The sequence below is a fragment of the Schistocerca piceifrons genome, chromosome 1 (genome assembly GCF_021461385.2).
Source record: "Schistocerca piceifrons isolate TAMUIC-IGC-003096 chromosome 1, iqSchPice1.1, whole genome shotgun sequence".
Taxonomy (NCBI): Eukaryota; Metazoa; Arthropoda; class Insecta; order Orthoptera; family Acrididae; genus Schistocerca; species Schistocerca piceifrons.
In genome coordinates, this window is record NC_060138.1 from 678,652,618 (window position 1) to 678,666,048 (window position 13,431).

Here is a 13,431-nt window from a genome sequence, read left to right on the forward strand (position 1 = left end):
CCAATTTCAAATCAATAGTGTTGCATCAGATTCAGTTTTTGTGTTACGTAAATTCATGCAGTTTTAGTTTGGTTTAAAGTTATTGACAGTTTACATTCTCGCAGATCAATTAAATAAACACTGTCTGAGTCAGAAAAGTTCAGAACATGGCAAAGCGCATATGCGACGAGATAAAATACACGTTGAAATGCCATTCCCATTCCAATAATAGTGTTTCAGACTACTGTCAATCAGGTAGTTTCAGTCATATTATAAAGGTATATGTTTCACATATTTCAAACGTACATGTTTCAAACTGACTCCGACAGGAGTATTTCAAATACTAGGGATGACAGTAAAGATGATCTGCTATGAAACGTCACCGAGGATGTTGGGGAATGAGGAAATGAATCTGTTTCTGATGTAGACTCCTCCGAGAATAAGAGTAATGATAACATTACTGAATAATGTTGAGTAACACCTGTAATTTTCGGTATGTTTGTTTGCTTGTCATGTAGGTAATCAAGTCATGCTGTCTTTTTTCACAATGACTGTCATTTAACAATGGAAATATCCTCTATTAATGTATGCTAATGCGAGGCTAGTCCTATGTTCGTTTGTTGACTGAAGATGTGTTGAGCCAAACGTATATTGCAGAAGAAACTAGTGCTGCTTATGCTGGTTACAGCTATTTGTTTCCTTAGTTACATGGGATCTAATGCGAAGTTCATATGTTGTCTCCGGATCTATTGCCTTATGAGTGACATTCCAGGTATGATATGCACAACGGACAACCCTTTTCTCTGCTGTTAGATATCCCATCCTGGCGCTGAATTGAGTCTATTATCGAGGTAGTTAAACTGCGAATGTTCATCAGTGGATGTTGCTTTGCAGTTGGTTAGGATGATATTAATGGCTTACATCGGTTCCGGTAAGTATATACTATATTGTAACAAGAAAAAGGCGTTTGAATTTATAAAACGGATACAGGTAGTCAAAATTTCCCCCTCAGGGTTTCGCGGTAAATTTCGTACAAGGATTCGCGTTCCAATTCCCAGAGCGTTTCTGTTACACTTTTGTTTGGGCTACACCGACCTCTTACGATCGTAGCAGCGCGTCTCAGAATTCGCTCAATGCCTGTTGTCGTGGCTACCTGATAACGGCTCCAAACACTGGAACAGTACTGCAGAAAACTTGACTACAGCCACACTAACGTCTTATGTGCATTTTCTTTCATAGATTACCTGTTCTTTCCCAGAAAATTCTAACAAGTTTCAGTTTCAAGTTCGTAGACGTACTGGCAGTGTCATATATTTTCGATTCTGGAACTGAGTGTGCTAGGAGCGTCCCTGCAAACGACCCACTGTTACAAGACACGCCGACCGGAGAAGGCAGCGGACGGTGGAATTTTCGTGGCGGCACTGGACAGTCGGTGTCGGCGTGTAGCGGCGCAGTCGAGCGTTTCGTTCCCACGTGTCTCCAGTAAGCTGCGCCGGCAGACCGCGACAGTCTGTCCAAGCGGCAGCCCACGTGGGAATCACCAGTCTCGGGCACTGTGTGTCGTCCCCTGTCGAGCTCAACAGCAAACAACAACCGGGGCTGCACAAGCTGAGTGCGTTGATAACGTACCTGTATCAAACCCTGATGCCTTCTGCTCCATATCCAATTCGGTGTTTGCGTTTACTCTCTAGGATGCTCGTACCCAGTTGAATTCGTGGTGAGCGGAGAGAGAAAGGAAAGTAAAAACATGAACCTCAACAGGCTTGGGGCGGCAGTGAATGGTGAAGCACGTAAGTGTAAACCGAAAGTGTGGTGTTTAAAAACGAAAATGGAGCTCACCAACGATGTTACAGGGGAAAAAAAAAACCGGACAAACGGGAATGTATGTCGCACTCTGAGGATTCCGTACAAACTTAATTACGTATTTACATATATACAAATAATAACAACAACAACAATTTCGTATGGCTTAGTGGTCTGGTGCAAGTCTTTCTATTGGACGCCACTTCGGCGACTTACGTATTCCTAAGCTATCCCTGTTATTCAACTGAGAAAAGGAGGCACACAGTTTAAGGAGAAATCCGAATCACTTGTTGTTCTGGCGACTCCTCACGTCCTTGAGACGTGAACGCTAGATTAAAACGGAACAGTGAAAAATCCGAGGTCCGGTCGAGATTCGATCGCGCCACCTCTCGGTTTACGGACACGCCCTTCACCACTTTATTTTTTATTTTTCATCCCTCTTCCGCTAAACCACCAGGCCTGACATGTATACAGATAGTTCATCTACAGGTTTTGATGAGTGTGTCTGAGATTATCAAAATATGTGATATATATGTATCTGGCCGTATCTTTTGATCTCAGTGACTTAGAAGCTTATTCACACCGCCAAGGAATCATAGACCGAAGTATTTGCCATAAATTCCAAGACAATGATATCTTTTACAAGATTTTATGACTGACGGCCCCAACTATGAGAAGTTAATGTAAACAATATTGATTTTCCTATAGCAAACTGTTTACCTGACGTTGTTGTCGGTAGGATCTTCAACTGCTTTCATATTACCGTATGTTCGTTTGCAGAAACTCTTTTCCTTTAACAAGTTACAGTAGATGCGTGTATTCTTCTTCATTCTTCGTTTTAACGTTTCGAGCTGGCCGCTGTGGCCGAGCGATTCTAGGCGCTTCAATCCGGAACCGCGCTGCTCCTACGGCCACAGGTTCGAATCCTGCCTCGGGCATGGACGTGTGTGATGTCCTTAGGTTAGTCAGGTTTAAGTAGTTCTACGTATAGGGGGCTGATGGCCTCAGATGTTAAGTCCCATAGTGCTTAGAGCCATTTGAACCATTTTAACGTTTCGAACAGTGGAATACTGTAGTAGTCGTTGGGTTGGGGGCAAGCTAGTATGTGTGTGTGTGTGTGTGTGTGTGTGTGTGTGTGTGTGTGTGTGTGTGTGTGTGTGAGAGAGAGAGAGAGGCGAGTGGTGATGGTAATGCCACGGTTCCGTAACTTTCGGAGATGCTCAATGAGGAAGAGATTTTAGTTCTGAGCAGTCCATTTGATTTCGTATCTCAGACCAGTGGCGTAACTATGGTAACTAGTACCAGGGGCAAACGTCAACTCTGCGAAATGTTATGTTCTAGAAAAGATTGTCTAAATATTATGGTTCAGAAATAGTCAGGGACTGCTGCAATGTGGGAATTAGATATTGTGCTAATTTTTCAAATGATGGTTACCAATTTAGATCTGGTGTGCAGTTGTAGGTAATGCATATTCAGAAAAAATATGAATCAAACCAAAAAACAACAATGAGAATAATTAAGTGAACTAACAATGCGGAATTATGCAGGAAGATTTTTAGAGCATTTAAATTGTTACTGTTCAAAAATTTGCAATATAGGACACAAAAATGTGCTGGAATCTCAAAGAGAAATCTTCAGCATTACAGAAACACTACGGAGCTAAGAACGGGAATGTGAATAAGAAATCCTATATCGGCACAATTTTCTGTATCTACCTAAAATGATCTAAAATATGAAACATAGGAACACATGTCAGACTGACCCTATCGCTTTGCAAAGCCACTTTTTTTTTGTTAAGGAAAGGTTTCTCTCACTGTTTCGGCTTCTGCACTATCGGATCCACACTCTGCTGCTCAAGTGAGTCTAGAGGAGCATGACCAGTGAAGTGATCTGAATGATCATGATCTGAATGGAGCTGAGTAATAACGTCATAGAAAAGTTTATTCGTGCTATGACTATTATAGATATAACACACGTTTGTTTTTATATGCAGACACATCTGCACTGTGTACCAACGTATTTAGTCTCATTGCATTATATTATAGTGTTTTGTAATGGAACGCCAAATAAATATAATATGGAGCAGTTGTCTGTTGTTTGCCTGTAAGAAATATCTACAGGCATCAGTAAGTACAAAACAAAGGACTTTTTTCCGACCTACAACGGCCGCATTGGTCACCTCAACGCTCTAGAAGTCCATGAATAGTGTGTGACTATGGAAGAGAGTATATAGGCGAACCTGTTACTACAGTAAAAGAACGCATTAAACTGCACCAACTAGACACACGTTTAAAAAGAAGTCTGAAAGTTTTCGTAGAGGAACATAAATTATAGTAATGTAAGTGCCAGTCCAGGAATACAGTTTTTGTAAAAGTAAAGTCTGGCGAGCAGTTGATGTCTCGAAGAATGAGTGTGACCTATACTAATAATGAAACTGTAAATCCTTCGTGTCTGTCTGAACTTGCTAAACTACAAAACTACCAGACAAATTTTCATAGGAGTTTGACAGGTAATTTGAGCGCAACTTGGGGCAGCATATAGGCTTATTTCAACACAACAAAATCAGATCAGGGAGAAAACACACTGATTTAAACTTTTGTCTGAAACAGTTGTCTGTCTCTTTCTATGTTTGAATACGCTAATCTCCAAAACTCCCAGACGAATTTACATGGAGTTTCCACAGGTAACATGTGCGTAAGCTGGGGCAATGAAGAGGCTTTATTTCATCAAAATCACGAAAAAAAAAAAGAAAATGAAAATGTTGTGATTCGAAGGCGGCAATTTCTGGTCATAGATGTTCTCAGTCAGGCTTTTTTGTTTTCGAACGCAACTTTTCAGTGCCTGATAGAACTGCTACTTTCCATTTACTATATGGAATATTCTGCAGTGTCAGCAAACTATTTATTAGCGTCATTTATTGCCTATCTCCTTTCCAACAAAAGCGTAGTGTATCAGCAAAGAGTTTATCAGCTTACCATCAAGGCTGCTCATCGTATAACGTCCCCATTACGTACCTGCAACAATAGAAAAAAGGGCAGAGATCAGTGATGGAGCAGTAACATTAAACTGTGATTGTGACAGTCGCTGTTATTTTCCTTCGCTGAGAACAATACGTATGCGCGAGGAACCAGTACCTCTCGGATATACCGAAGACAATCTGTTTCGAAGAGTGACAAGGAAACCGCGGAGTTTTACAGAAAGTAAAATCAGTAACCATTCACTTACAGTTATTCCGGAATTCTCGTTATTAACAAACAGCGCCGTCACTGAATAATGATGAGTAACGCCTGTAATTTGCGGTATATTTGTTTGCTTGTCATGTAGGTAATCAAGACATGCTTTCTTTTTTCACAATGACTGTCATTTAACAATGGAAATACCCTCACGCGCGCGCGCGCGCGCGCGCGCGCGCGCGCGCGCACACACACACACACACACACACACACACACACACACACACACACACACACACGCAGAGAGCTTCGTAAAAGTTTGACACGATGTCATTGTAAGCTCCTCGGAGCTATCATAGAAAATCTACTTGTTCTAACAATAGGGCAAGTTCACTACTTGAGATAACAACCAACATTTAACAACTGACAGGTATTCCCAAATATTAAAAGAATTTTCAGGCTTTGATAATAACTATAAGTCTTATGTCTCAGCCTCACACAAACTAGGCAGGTCACTGCTGCCAACCGTGTAATGCGTGGAACCCAATACTGACGCTAAGTCGATGGTCGGAAATTCAGTAGAGATCGAACGTTATGACTAGAATTAACGTGAGCTGATAACGGTATCGATGAACAAAACAAGAATCATCTTAAACATCAACACATTATCAAACAGAGTTCCAAGTCAAAGTACAGTCTCAGAAAACGAGGTAAAAGTTGTATTCGATAGTTGCCGTAGTGAGGATTCACTAATGATAAATGAACTGCCGATCCACGTGCCGCTTTCGGGTAGAGAGCCGAAACCACGTGCCGTGTTAGGATCGACGTCTGGTATCGCGGCAGCCGAAAGCCGAAAATGTGCCACAAAAATAACATCGCCACCACTGTTCAAGTTTGTCTTTGTATCGCTGCAGTGGCAGGATATAAGAATAATCAAATGGTTCAAATGGCTCTGAGCACTATGGGACTTAACATCTGTGGTCATCAGTCTCCTAGAACTTAGAACTACTTAAACCTAACTAACCTAAGGACATCGCAAACATCCATGCCCGAGGCAGGATTCGAACCTGCGACCGTAGCAGTCGCGCGGTTCCGGACTGAGGGCCTAGAACCGCTAGACCACCGCGGCCGGCTAAAGAATAATCACATGGGTGAAATGCAAACAGTTTACGGGCTGGAAGTATAAGACTTTCGTGGGCAATATCACACACTTAACACCACCCGATTGGGCCTCCTAATATCCCAATGTCCGCCAAATTCCAAAAGGCTCTGGCGAATGCTGTGAAAGCAGCACTTTCGGGAGAAGGCGTATGGTGGTTATTTTGACTTCTTCACAGCGTAAAGGGTTTTTGCTGCTATGGAAATGGTATTAATTGGATTTGAATTCCGCTAGGATACGCAATTTGTTACATATAATCCATAGAATGTACTCCACAAAACGAATAGTTGAGTCCTATCATAGATATACCCGTATATTTTATGCGGTATAGTGCGGTACATTTTACTATGGAAGACGTTCGACTTTTTATTTTTTCTTTGGCGTTATTTCATCCTCCCCGCGCCCTATATAGGTGGAGGGGGGAGGGGGACTATCAGTGGTACAGGTAATCCACTCTTCAGTCAATGGAAAATAAAACAGTAAAGTCGATAAAAAATATGAAGAACCAGATAGTGGAGATATATACGCTGAATTTAAAACTTTTTAAAGCCGGAAAGTGAAATGGAAGTTCTGAGATACACGATGCATGACTTATTGCACTGGTAGTTAAAAACAGTAACAACAAAAGGTAAACTGAAATACGATAAGGCATGTTTAAAACATTTAAAACGTTGCCGAAACACTAACATGTAAAAGAAGCATATTTCTGTCACTAGAGATTGGAAGGATATGCCACAGGATAGGGAGTCAGTTGTTGAAGGGGGAAAGGTTGGCCAGTGAAGAAGATAGGAACGTGAGGATATAAGGATGGAGGACTTGCGCATTGGAGCGACGGGGTAGGAGTGACTGTTGTGACACAAGGGGTGGGGGGGTAGGGGGAGGGAATTGGTGACACTAATAGTTGTTGGGAAAAGGGGGGTATAAGGTGGAAAGAAAGGTAGAAGGGAAAAAAGGGGGTAAGAATACATGGGGAGGAGAGGGAGAGGGAGCCCTGATAATGTGGACTGGGTAGGCTGGACCTGTAGGTGGTAGGACGGGAAAATGTCTGGGCGGAGTTCATGATCTGGGAGGGGGGATGACTGAAGTTTCTTTGGGAGAGCATATGAAGGGTGTGTAAATAGGGGTTGGTGGAATATGTTGGTAAAGGCGCCGCAGTTGTGAGGATTGAGAAGTAGAGGGGAAACGATAGGATTATTATGAAGAACCAGATAGTGGAGATATATACGCTGAAAGAAGCATATTTCTGTCACTAGAAATTGGAAGGATATGCCACAGGATAGGGAGTCAGTTGTTGAAGGGGAAAAGGTTGGCCAGTGAAGAGGATAGGAATGTGAGGATATAAGGATGGAGGACTTGCGCATTGCAGCGACGGGGTAGGAGTGACTGTTGGGACACAAGGGGAGGGGGGGGGGGTAGGGGGAGGGAATTGGTGACACTAATAGTTGTTGATCACTGTGAGTGAGGAGAGGCGGGAATGTGATGAGTTGCTAAAGGATCCTTGTGGGGGAAGGTAAACGGATGCGGAAAGCGAGGCGGAGTGCATGGAGTTCACGGAAGTTCGATTCATAATCTATATCTATACTAACAATAAAACTGTAAAACTGTGGTGTCTGCCAGTTCGTTGAACACACTAATCTCCAAAATTATTACACGAATTTTCATGGCATTTTCTCAGGTAACTTCGGGCAACGTACAAACCAACAGCGAATTTACTTAAATATGTCATACGGATTTACTGATTTTTCTTTGTGTACTAAAATTTTAACCACATTTCTTTCCTTCTTTGCTAGGAAAAACGAGTTTATTAAGTTTGCTTTGTGATTTGGGTGCCTACACACTGCTGGTTTGATGCGGCCCGCCACGAATTCCTCTCCTGTGCCACCCTCTTCATCTCAGAGTAGCACTTGACCTTGAATCGTTTTGTTTATGAATAAAAAAATTCTAAAAACGGTCGAGTCTTTTTTAATACACTTCAGAATTTTGCGGTCTCAGGAATCCAATGAAAATCGGGTTTCAGAACTTGCTGTACCTTGAGAAAATCGGAATTTAAGTCGCTCTCTGGAAACAATGAGGAGCGCGACGTAACTCTGATCGAAAGCGTTGTGCATTATCTCGCTCCTGAGAGTCGTTCACTCACAGAGGCTTGAAGTTACCTTCTCCAAGTAACACCATACGAGTGGAAATTATGATGGCAAGTGAGCAAACAAACAATATTTTACACCCCGTATTCCGCTTATTCCTAACAATTTATCATTTTACATTAAATGTGTACAATTCTTGGTGAGCTAACGCTGTGCCATGACCACAAACAAAGCACAAGGCCAGACGTTGCGTATTGCGAGCGTGGAGCTTGGGTCAGTTGCTTTTCGCACGGCCAGATTTACGTGGCTCTCTCTTGTGTGAGTGCAGCAGACAAACTTTTGACTCTTGTCCCCAAACATAGTGCTTCAAATGTTGTAAACAAAGAAGTTTTATAAGTGACAAATAATTCCCACGCTGCGAAGTCTCTGGCGCAGCATAAATAAATACCCAGAGAACACCGGCTGTTCTTAGCCAGTTTCAATAGAAATAATGGCTATATAGGCTCCCTGCTTCGTGGCTTCCCAGGGAACTAAGAACTCAGCCACTGTGCGCAAGGAATACAAACAAATGGCAGGAAAACACGTCGTCTGCGCCACAACAATATTTCGGTAGTGTATCCGTCCACCTCTCTGACGACTTGCTGACAGTGAGTAACCAACGGGAGCTTGAGGCCTTTTAGTCAATAGCTCCTGTTCTTCGGAAAAGTGCGGGGAAACATCATTTCAAAAGTGAACGCGACTCTTTTCGACAGGGGGGAAGGAGATTAGTGTTTCACACCCTTTCGACAATGACTTTATTAGAGACGGAACATAAGCTCGGATTAGGGAAGGACGGAGAAGGAAATCGGCCTCTCCTTATCAAAGGAACCGTCGCTGAATTTGCGTGGGTGTTTTAGGGAAATCACGGAAAACCTAAATCAGGATGGCCGGACGCGGGTTTGTACCGTCGTGCTCCCGAATGCGAGTGCGATGTGCTAAATGTGCTAACCACTGCACCACCTCACTCGGTTCTTCGTCAGTGTTGAGGAACTCAAGAAGTCAGAAGCTGCTGAAAAAGATAGCAACAAAGAGCTCAGAACGTTGAATTTGAAGAAAAAGTTGAAAGGAACATAACGAGACATAATAATTCAGAAGACTTCACATTGAATCATTTTCTACATTACTTATTTCTTTACACATACACACGTTTGGTAGTCTGTTTCCGTGACTATTAAAATGTAAATAAATACACGCAACAGCCAATCATCTACTCTGGAGCTGTCTTTAATGTAGGCTGCGTTGCCAAAGCTTTTCTCAGTCATCGGCTTGTAGTTCCAGTGTTTATCTTGCAGCTAAATTGCTGCTCGACAAACAACGATGTAGAAATATCTTTAATGTTTCAAATTAATCACTTTGATTGTAGAATGCTTTCTGTGGCTCAGTAAGAAGGGATATTTAGGAGCTAATGTGACGTACCTGCAGTCTCGCACGTGTTCGTTGTGTATCTTGCCCAAGAACACAGTATTTGAGCTTCACTCTGTCACTGTCCTCAGAATGGATTTCCACTCTGCACGAGGGTGTGGACTGATCTGAGACTTACTGGCATATTATAGGCGTCTGACGGACGAGAAATTGAACCCACAATCTTCGCTTTTCGTCTACGTATGGTCTACCGACTGAGCTGCTCAGACACGACGGATAAGGAATATTTCCACTAGTAGCTCCCTCCAATTTTCCAAATTCGAAAAATCTCCTCTACACCCGACGAGGGTAAGTAGCATCCTAAAGGAAGAACATCGCGGAAGTTCCGTGTTCCAGCATCGGTCTGCCTGGAAGTTTCACGCTCATTATTTAAAAACTTCCCAGAGACATTACAAGTACTTACGGAGTCCTGGCTTACAAAGATGTCATAAGTTTTCTTTGTCTTTGATATGCAAAGATCGTTAGAAAATTAAAGGTAGATGACTGGTTGCATTGTCTTGTTATTTATCTGTACTAATAATGTAAATGTAAAGGCGAAGCGTTATTAGCAAAAATTTGGAAAGGTTCTTGACCGACTTCGTTCAAATTTTTGCATTATAATCTAATAAACATTCAGACGGACTTAAGTCATAAATTTTTCAAACTAAAGTATAAAGCACGGGGTTTCTGTTAAAGCTGACTGCGAGAAAGAAAATAATGTGCTGTGAAAACATGCTGTTTCGTTTGGTTTGCCACAGTCAATGTACGATATTCGACACCGCTTGTTCAAATGCTCATTACCAGTTAAAATGTGCTTCTTTCGAAAGTGATAAATTTGTGTTAGGAAACCAAACGAAGAACACATATTTCGACACTGCTTCTGGCAGGCTGCTTGAATTTGCGAGCGACCACCTGATTAGCAAACTTCAACGCTAATTAAATCGGAAACGGCGAAATGTGTCGAATTTTTTTTCGTAACAACTACTTCTCTGCGCAACCTACCTTGCAACACCCTTACATGCTCTTCAGTCTGTTTTTGAACACCCTGTATAATTTTAAGCAAAAGTTGTATACACAAAAAAATGGCTCTGAGCACTATGGGACTCAACTGCTGTGGTCATAAGTCCCCTAGAACTTAGAACTACTTAAACCTAACTAACCTAAGGACATCACACACATCCATGCCCGAGGCAGGATTCGAACCTGCGACCGTAGCGGTCATGCGGTTCCAGACTGAAGCGCCTTTAACCGCGCGGCCCATATACACAACATTGTGCAGTTTTTTTTTTTTGTTCGGAGTATATTGGAAAAGCTGTAATTATGGATTACCGGCTTTTGATTAGAATACTGTTACGCAATCTGAACAGTTCGAAACGTTGTAACACTACCCGTTCGCAAATTAAAACTGTGTGAAATAATGTCACTGAAGCCATTGTACTCACAACTAGAGACAGCTCACTCACACCCCGTACAGCAGCGATCCTAATCGGTTTACCGATTCAATTAAAGCGAATCAAGGGTTCGTTTGCAGTATCAATGAAGGCTCAAGTTGAGACATTTAAGTACAATGGAATTGATTTAAAATCAGAATGTTTTTCGCATGGTCAACTTATGTTGTCCTTTCACAAACTGGCCGTTCAGAACATCAGGTCATGCTCTTACCACACTGTATCTAAAAACCGAAAAATTATGTACGTCCTGAAGTGTTATTATTGCATTGTGCAGTGTCAGCTCTTGCAAAATTTGTCAGTGTGCTAGAATGGTTTTGACTTAAAAGGGTAGTAATCGTAACTAAATTATTAATTTAACTATTAATTTTGTATGTATAAATTGAACTGTTTAAATATAATTAAATTTTATAATTAATAGTTTAACATTGCGAAGAATAAAATAAAATGAAAAAAGTATTAGTAACAGTATGAATCGCACTCACGTCAAAAATTGTCAGCCAGTGCTTTAGACCAACAGACACAGTGCTATTATGATAACAACTTCTCAAAAATTCCTCATATTCCATGCGTACACTAGATGGTACATGCACTTTCAAATAAAAATACTGACGTGACGCTGTGAGCAACATAGCACTCGTATACCGGAAGGGATGATGACACATCAGAGCACGTACAGTCGAAAACGGACAGCTACGCCCTTTCTCTGAAATGATCATAGCGCGGCTGACCAGCATTTCAGCACTCGACACTGGTGTCTAGTTATCGCGGAGAGACCTCTGCAAAACGTGTTTTCATCCATTTTATTTGAATACCAGCACGCATTCGAAGAGAGAAATGGCGTAATACTGTACGACTTCTGGCTCACATTCGAACAGAAATGGCGTAATTTTAGTGCGATTTCTGGCTCGCATTCGAAGCGAAGTGGCATAATTTCAGTGCGATATTTACAGTGTGTTGTAGCGCATGTTGGCTGGCCGCCACTGACACTGTGTAAAAAAATTAAAAAACAATGAAAATCAGAAACGAATACAAAGCAGTCTTTTTCACTCATATTCTATATGATTTATTATGTGATATTTCATACGTCTGAATTGGGCGAAGTCGCAACGAGGAGTCAAAATTTGCGTCCTGACAAAATTCTCAAGTATATCTGAGATGAGGATATATATCATTAGTATACATATTTAGCACCTGTGAAGCATTCTCGGGTCCGCTAGCGCTTCATATTACTGATTTCACCATGTGATATGCCATCTAATCATTCCATCTTCGCTCTTTGGCATAGTAGGAAGAGATGTGTTTGAAGAGACTGCGTACTTTTCCTTACAGGCTATAGCAGCTTGAACTATGGCACTACAGTAAGCGGAACGGCAAGTCTTTTGACTCTCCTTTCAGACTTGTGGCACTTTGTTCGTACGCTTCACGGAAAGTAGGCTACAACAAACAGTGCGAGCGCGCGCGCCCGTGTGTGTGTTTTAGTGCGTGTGCGCGCACGCCTGGAACTCAAAGGACTGGCCGGGAAGGCGCCGCCGCCGCCGTCGCCGTCCTATTATAAGACGGCGGCCGGCCGCGCCGCGGCTGTGCCGCCGTCCCGCCCCTCCGCGGCCGTAGCGCCGGGCCGTGGCGTTGTGTGGCGTGGCGTCTCTTTCAGAGCCGACAGCAGGATGTTTGGGCTTTTAAAACTGAGGTGCGACGCACGAAAGCTGACACTCTGGAAGGGGCCGGCTGTTTTGTGGGAGGCGGCGCAACGCGTATACCGAACACCGCGCTGGCCTTAAATATTTACGTCATTAAACGGTGCACCGCTGGGCGTCTAGCTGGAAGTGTTTTTGCCGTCGAAAGGTTTAAGACGTAAATGTAGCACGTAAATAATCCCTGCCGTATCAGGGGAATAATTCGAATGGCGCTTTTTGGTTGGGGTCCGTTTTTTTCTTTTTTACGAGTCATTTCTACGCGGAACTGTTTATGGATTCCAGCTTTCTGAGTATATGCCGTGGAGTGACATTATTGTGATCAGTAAGTAGCTGTGACGCGCGGAACGCGGTGCTGCCGACATACGCCACGTGGTGTGCACCGCCTATTTACACTACTGGACATTAAAATTGCTACACCACCAAGATGACGTGCTACAGACGCGAAATTTAACCGACAGGGAGAAGATGCTGTGGTATGCAAGTGATTAGCTTTCCAGAGCATTCACAATAGATTGGCGCCGGTGACGACACCTACAAAGTGCTGACATGAGGAAAGTTTCCAACCGATTTCTCATACACAAACAGCAGTTGACCGGCGTTGGCTGGTGAAACGTTGTTTTGGAGGAGAAATGCGTACAATCACCATGCCCT

At 42.6% G+C, this 13,431-nt stretch overlaps 1 protein-coding gene across 1 annotated transcript in view; it reads right to left on the bottom strand.

The window, feature by feature from the left end:
* Positions 1-13,431, bottom strand: part of LOC124709229 (mucin-19-like) — a 1,054,314-nt gene that overhangs the window by 598,451 nt on the left and 442,432 nt on the right. The gene's annotated exons all lie outside the window — the stretch shown is intronic.